The 7708-nt window shown below is 39.3% G+C and overlaps 1 non-coding gene across 1 annotated transcript; it reads right to left on the reverse strand.

Annotated features, from left to right (window-relative positions):
• Window positions 1-5991: 5991 nt before the first annotated feature.
• On the reverse strand, window positions 5992-6156 carry LOC142430158 (U1 spliceosomal RNA). Its single transcript, XR_012780621.1, has one exon. It is a non-coding gene; the product is annotated as a U1 spliceosomal RNA (small nuclear RNA).
• Window positions 6157-7708: the final 1552 nt, after the last annotated feature.

The raw sequence follows: 7708 nt of genomic DNA on the forward strand, positions 1-7708 counted from the left end.
TGTGTTGATGAAAAATACGGTTGATGAATTATGAAGGGTTCATGAGGGAGGGGGTAGTGGGAAGGGAGGGTGAAAATGAGGAGCTGATATTAAGGACTTAAGTGGAAGGCAAATGTTTTGAGAATGATAATGGCAACAAATGTACAAATGTGCTTGACACAATGGATGTATGTATGGATTGTGATAAGAATTGTACAAGCCCCAACAAAATGTTTTAAAAAAATAAAGAAAGAAAATACAATGGTTTGGGACAGGTTCATCTTAGTGCTCAGAATGACATCTTTGCTTTTTGCACTTTAAAGAGGGTTTGTACAACAAAATTGGCCAATGTTATATGTTGGTAAAGTAGGTCAGTAAAAAACGGAGTGACCTGGACAAGATGGATGAATTCAGTGGGTGAAACAATGAATTCAAGCATAAGAACAACTGCGGGTATTGCTCAAAAAGGGACAAAAACTCCACTAGGTGGAAATTTCATAGTTCACATTTTTCCTGCTACGCACGCATACACCAACTTACTCTAAGTTAGTGCACCCAGTGGTGTCACCTGGGAAGTATCTCTCTGGTCACAGTGACTTTTTTCATAAATGCAATTTCATTGGAACCTTACTTTTTGTGAATGCCGATTTAAGACAACAGTGTGCAGCTGTGAAATTTTGTTTCCTGTTCAAGGAAAAATGCGATGATGAACACAACTTGCCAGGAAAGTGCTATGGGGGAAAACTCAAGTGTACAATACAGGAAAACTCATGTAGGAGTGGCTTTCTGGCTTCAAAAAACATGAAATATCGATTGATGACAAACATTCTGGATACCTGTCAACTTCTCAAATGGCTGAAATTGTCAACAAAATTCAATCACTTGAGGATGAAAGAAGATGGCATCTATTGAAGACTCACCGACCTGGAACTCCTCCTGCCAGATCAGAAATTTGGGAGCTAAGGTGAAGGAGACTGGGAAGCAAAGTCCTGAAATTAGAACTAGGGTACTAGGGTCTGCCCTGAGCCCATATTTTTTGTGATTTCCACTCATAAGAATGCACTAAATTGCTCTAGGTTCAGTTTGCTGAGTTCTTGGGGTCCAGCTGTAGAGCCACCCACACCCTTTCATAGTGATAAACAATTTCCCCAGGCTGATGCGCTAAAGAGGATATAATCCAAGACATGAGGGGAACCTCTGAAACCTAGTCACAGGACCCTACACCAGAGCTCCATGTGTTGTTGCTGCCTTGGGCTGATAGCCTGGGGTAGAAGAAAAAAGAGGAATTTACCTGAGACAGGTTGTGTAGTGTTAGAAAATATGTGGACAGTCATAGTTCAGGGGCAAATTTAGTTCCAGGTTGCCAAGAAGAAAACAACCTCCCTGGTAAACTGGGTCTCCAAATCTGGGGGTCAGCATGACAGTCCCTAAATCAGGGAACCTCATAAGGGGATGTATGATAGGCACAAGAATGACAGGAAGAGGATGAGTTAGGGGTGTGTCCATAGGAAAGGGAAAATCTAGGGGTATACATGTGACAAGATTGGCGGACCCTAGATTCATGATGGCAGCCTAACCTTGGTCATCCTAGGGTGGGTTGGACCTCTCTGGCATATCCTACAAGGAAACAGACAACAGAAGGGAGTGGGCCCTACTTGTTCTGGGATAAACAGTGCTGTCTGCTTCGTCTAAATGACTGATAACCCTTAGGGAGAATACCCTGACCTACTTCTGATGACCTCCAAGTGTATAGTCATTCGTAAGCAGCTAAGTTTGGCATATATTTGGGGAAAACAACTTGGGAGAAATCTTTCTGTTTCCCACAGACCTCCACTGAAGTACTTCCTCAAGGCAAGAACATTTTGTTCTATAAAATTGACATTCCATGATGGATACCTTCCCTATGTGATTGCTGAAGATGAATGTGTGCAAAAGCAAATGTGAAGAAAGCTGATGGTGCCCGGCTGTCAAAAGAGATAGCGTCTGGGAATTTAAAGATTTGAAGGTAAACAAGCGGCCATCTAGCTCAGAAGCAACAAAGCCCACATGGAAGAAGCACACCAGCCTGCGCAATCATTGTAAGGTTTATTTGGGTGCGAAACAGAATCAGAGATCCAATTAACAAAGTTTTAGAAGCAGGCTTTTTTGAGAAGCTTGCGGGCGGGCTGAGCAACTCAGGGTATTGAGTTATTGAAGCCGTGCATTGGGAAACTTTAGCTGTGTTTTTATACCCCCCTTGCTGGCAGGCACGGGGGGCAGTGGGGATAGGGGAATATGCTTACACAAGGGATTGTAAAAAAGGGAAGTAGTCGTTAAATTTTCCGGGAATTGGGGGGAGTTGGGCAAACCGGCTGAGCAAGCATCCAGTTAGTAAGAACATGCACTTTTGGACATTTGTGGTTTACCGAAGGGAGGGGGAGGTTGGTGAGGGGTAAGTTTCAAGCACTAACATGGAAGCACCTGAATCAAAATGGAGTTTCTTGTGCCAAGGCCACACAATCACAAGGTGTCGAAGTGATCAGGTATCAGGCATCAAAGAACAAAAAATTATATCATTGTGAATGAGGGGGAGTGCTGATTGGGGGCTCATCTGTAGGCAACTGGACATCCCTTTACAAAAGGGTCTCAGGGAGGAGACAAGTTAGTCAGGGTGCAGTGTAGCAACAATGAAACATACAACTTTCCGCTAGTTCTTAAATGCTTCCTCCCAGTACTATCATGATCCCAATTCTACCTTACAAATCCAGCTAGACCAGAGGATATACACTGGTGCAGATAGGAACTGGAAACACAGGGAATCCAGGACGGATGATCCCTTCAGGACCAGTGGTGAGATTGGCAATACCAGAGGGTGGAGAAAAGATGGGGTAGAGAGCGGGAACTGATTATAAGGATCTATATATAACCTCCTCCCTGGGGAACTGACAACAGAAAATTGGGTGAAGGGAGACATCGGATAGTGTAAGCTATGGCAAAATAATAATAATTTATAAAATATCAAGGGTTCATGGGGGAGGAGGGAGCAGGGACGGAAGGGAAAATTGAGGAGCTGAAACCAAGGGCTTAAGTAGAAAGCAAATGTTTTGAGAATGATGAAGGCAACAAATGTAAAAATGTGCTTGACACAATGGATGTATGTATGGATTGTGATAAGTGTTGTATGAGCCCCCAGTAAAATGGTTAAAAAATTTATTCACTTATGCTCAATGACCAATGAGGGATCACTGAAGTGATGGGGAAGTTACTGGACTTTTTTGGAGGTCAGTTCAATGAATTTGAATGGAAGATTAGGGAATAAAAAGGGTTTCTGTGAAATTTTTGCCTTGGATTCAGAATGAATAGGAAAAAGCATCAAGTGGAAACATGCTGTTCTTTAAAACAACAGCTCCAAAGTGACCCAGACTTTTTTCCCAAGTTCAGTACTGGTGACAAGACATGGTACTCTTCTTGATCCCAAAAGCAACATCAATCAATCTATCTTCACCTTGCCCTGAAAAAGCTCAAGTGAAATTAAAGCTCAAGATGATGCTCACTTGGTTTTTTTAATGTGAGGTGGATAATGCATTTGGAGTTCCTTTCACCAGGTCAGACTGTTAATCAAGCTTTCTATTTAGAGGTTCTGAGAAGATTGCATAACAGTATGTGACCCCCATAAAAAGGCCTGATTTGTGCCAGATGGTGGACTCCCTTGCTCTCCTTTTTGATGTATTCAAAATTTGTTCTAGATTTTAATATTTTCTCCTTGCCTTTCAATGGAAGTTTTCCTCTGTTTTCCTTTGTTATTATTTTTAGTTTTTGCTTGTTTGTACTTTTTTCTGTATATAAAATCCAGTGTAGGTAAATCTACAGAGAGAGTACTGGGCTGATGGTGTCTTTGGGGTGTGAGAGGAGGTTGGACACAAATGTGGATCTAATAACAGTGAGTACAAGAAAGGAGAGAGACTCTAAAATTTATTTTGGTGATGATTAATTATACAATTATTCTTGATATTATTGAACAATCATATGATACTTGGATTAAATGCCAATAAAATAATTAAAAATAATAACAATAAAATCAAGAAAGCTGATCTTCAGAGTGGTATCTTATAACAATACTTATTCAGTCTGTATGCTGAACAGATAATCAGAGAAGATGGATTATATGGAGAAGAATATGGCACTAGGATTAGGGAAGGCTTATTAACAACTTGAGATATGCAGATGACACAACCTTGCTAGATGAAAATAAGGAGGACTTGAAGCACTTGGTGATGACTATCATGGATTGTAACCTTCAGTCTGGATTATAATTAGTTTGAAAGAAAAACAAAATCCTCACAACTGTGTTGGTAGGTAACATCATGGTAAACAGAAAAGTAAACAAAGATTGACATTGCCAAGTTTTTTCTCTTTCTTGGATCCACAATCTGTGTTCATGGAAACACTAGGTTTCTCACCAATCTTTTGATATGCTGCTGTAATATTTATCCCATACAAAGAATGAATCCAAAATATTCTGACTCATGGTTATGCTATAGGACAGAGTAGATCTAACCATGTGCATTTCCAAGGTTATAAAGCTTTATGAGACCATAAAACCTCATTTTTTCATGAGAATCACCTGGTAGTTTCTAACCACTAACCTTGTGATTAGCTGCCCAACTCATAAGGCACTATGCTACTCATATTCTGTATATTGATACTTCTTAAAAGAGCATAATGCTCGAGAGACATTTTAAATTTTATTTTATTGTATATGAAAAAGAGTTTTATACCAAGAAGTAATTATCTATCACAAAGGCATTCTCAACCAGTCCAAATCCATCCATCAATCTGATGCTATTTCATAAGCCCTGTTTCAGATGCGTCGAGCCATTGGCGAGTGATGGAGAAAGGTGAACTGGAAGGAGGAAGATCAAAAGTCAGTGAGTGTAGAGTATTGTTGATCCAAGATCAGTGAAATATCGCAGGGCATCCTTGGCTCTCACAGTTGGTATCTACATGGGAAAATGCCTGGAGGCAAGCAGAGTTCCAGCAGCCAGGAAGGAGGAAGCACACATAGAGAGAGAGAGAGAGAGAGAGAGAGAGAGAGAGAGAGAGAGAGAGAGAGAGAGAGAGAGAGAGAGAGAGAGAGAGAGAGAGAGAGAGAGAGAGAGAGGTTATTCCCAGGATCCCAGACCATACACCACCAAAAGGCATCTTCTGGATGTGACTGATAGGTTGTGATCAATAGGTTGGGCTCCACCCCTTTACCTTCATGAAAACTCAAGTTGACATAAAATCATCTAACTACCATAAAAGTGAAGAGAAAATAAGTGTTTGGTTTAAAGTTAAAACACAAATAAAATGTAGTGATATGTCAACTAATATTCACTTTAATAAAACTTAAACAAATGATTGCTTTGTGTGTGTATATGTAAAATCACAAAGGATTCACTTCAATATCAATATGATATCTTTAGGCGTGTTCTTGCTGTTAGATGCCATCAAGTTGGGTCCAGTTTATGGAGACTCCAAAGACAACCAAAGGAAACACTGCCACGTGCTGTGCCATCCTCCCAATTGTTCTTCGTTTGGGTCCAGTGTGGTCTCTGTGCCAATCTATTAACTTGAGGATTTTGCTCTTTTTCACTTTCCTCTGCTTTACCAACCATGATGCCCTTCTTCAGGAACTGACCTCTCTGGATAATTCATCCAAAGTACAAAAGTCAAAATATTGACATGCCCTCTTCTAATGAGGATTCTGGTTGCGCTTCACACAAAACAAATTTGTTTGTTCTTCTTTTAATGCATTCTTCAGCATCACCATAATTCCAAAGCATTGCTTTTTCTTTTGTCTTCCTTAGCAAATACTCAACTTCCACATGCATATAAGAATACTGAAAATATCATGGGTTTGGTCAAGCTCACTATAATCATCAAAGTGATATCCTCTGTCTTCAACATTTTAATTGGTCTTATGTAGCAGATTGAGCCATTGAAATACATCAATTGATGTCTTTCTTTTTAATTTTTATTTTATTTTTAATTTGGGAGTGAGCTCGAACACAGTACCCCACTACCACAAATTATGCAGTCAAATTTCCCACATTTGTGGAAATCGCAGTGGTCAGCACATCAATAGTGCAATAGATGAGCTGCACCCTGGAAAAACCACCTTCTTGATCATGGTATCTCCCCTGTCAGGTTAAGTATATCAATTGATTTCTTGACTTCTATTTCCAGGAGCACGCTTTATGGATCCAAGCAAGCTACAATTCTTGAAAATGATGTTACCTATTGTTCCAGTTGTGAGCTTTATGATATTTTTTTAACTTTTTAATATTCATACATTATATATCCTTATTCTTAAGGGTACTCAATAACTATATGTTCAAATGATGAATGAATTAAATCCAGGGCAAGAAATTAATTATCATCTGGAATCAAATTCCGTTACAGATATAGAAACTTCCAGACAGTCATCTTAACAGTATAGAAGGAACTGAATTTTCATCTGTAACCAGAATCAATTTCATACATTACAAGCCCCTACACAGTGGCTAAACACATTGAGCTTTGAAATTGGCAATTTGAAGTTGGAATGGCAGCTTCATAGTTGCCTTGAACCAGATGGTCCTCATCATTATGAGCCAAATTGGATCTCTAGTCAAAACAACCACATCATAAACAGAATGAACTTGATGGGATAAAGGACACAAAGAGAATGACCTCATTACCTTTTAACCAGTATGAGATCCATGGTGTATATAATGATCGCCTATATTTTCCATTTCTGAAGTTTAGTTGGAGACTGATATCTCACTTTTAATGTATGCTGTCTTCATGGGATTGTTATGAGTCAGAATCAACTCAACAGCAGTGAGAGATCTGGAAGGGCCAACATAACAGCATGAATCTGCACCAACATCTTCAAGAAAGATTCCTCAGGACCTAAGTATCCCACTAACTGTATCAAACTATATGTTCCTCAATATAGTTTCATAAATTTAAAATGCCTTCAATTACTGAAAACACATGGCTTCTACAAAAAAATTCATAGAAAGTAAGTTGAATTATAAGCCATATTGAGGGCTGCCTTTCTTGCTCCTCATCAGCAAGTGGTTCAAGTCCTCTTCACTTTTAGAATGAAAAGCTGTGCTAGCCGCATAACACAGATTATTAATAAACCCTCTGTAATCCTGATGTGTTCTTATTCACATAGTCTAGTTTATCAGATTATTTGTCCAGCACACAGATAGAATACGTGTGGTGAGAGGTTATAAGCCTGACACACACTTTCCTGAATTTAATGATGCAGATTCGTTCAACTGGCTGTCTTTCCTTCCACATACAGTTTCGGGATGAGCACACGCAGTGCTCTGGAATTCCCACTCGCTTCAATGAAATCCATAGCAGACCTCTCAATGTTATCTTGATCTAGATGCCACCTGCTGAATGACTGAATGCTGGCTAGTTCGTTTTGGTACAGTGACTCCTCGTATTCCTTACAGCTTCCTGTGATGCTTCCTCAATCATTTAATAACAGTAATTTGTTTGTTATGGTTCACAGAGTTGAATGCCTTAGAATTGTTAATAAAACACAAACATATTTCTTTTTATTATTATTTTTATTCATTTTATTGGGAGCTTTTACAGATATCATAACTTTCAATAGTTCAATCACATCAAGCAGTATTGTACAATTGCTACCATAATCAGTTTCAAGACATTTTCTGTTTTCTTTCACTCCCTGAAATGAACTCCC

Source organism: Tenrec ecaudatus, chromosome 16 (genome assembly GCF_050624435.1).
Source record: "Tenrec ecaudatus isolate mTenEca1 chromosome 16, mTenEca1.hap1, whole genome shotgun sequence".
NCBI lineage: Eukaryota > Metazoa > Chordata > Mammalia > Afrosoricida > Tenrecidae > Tenrec > Tenrec ecaudatus.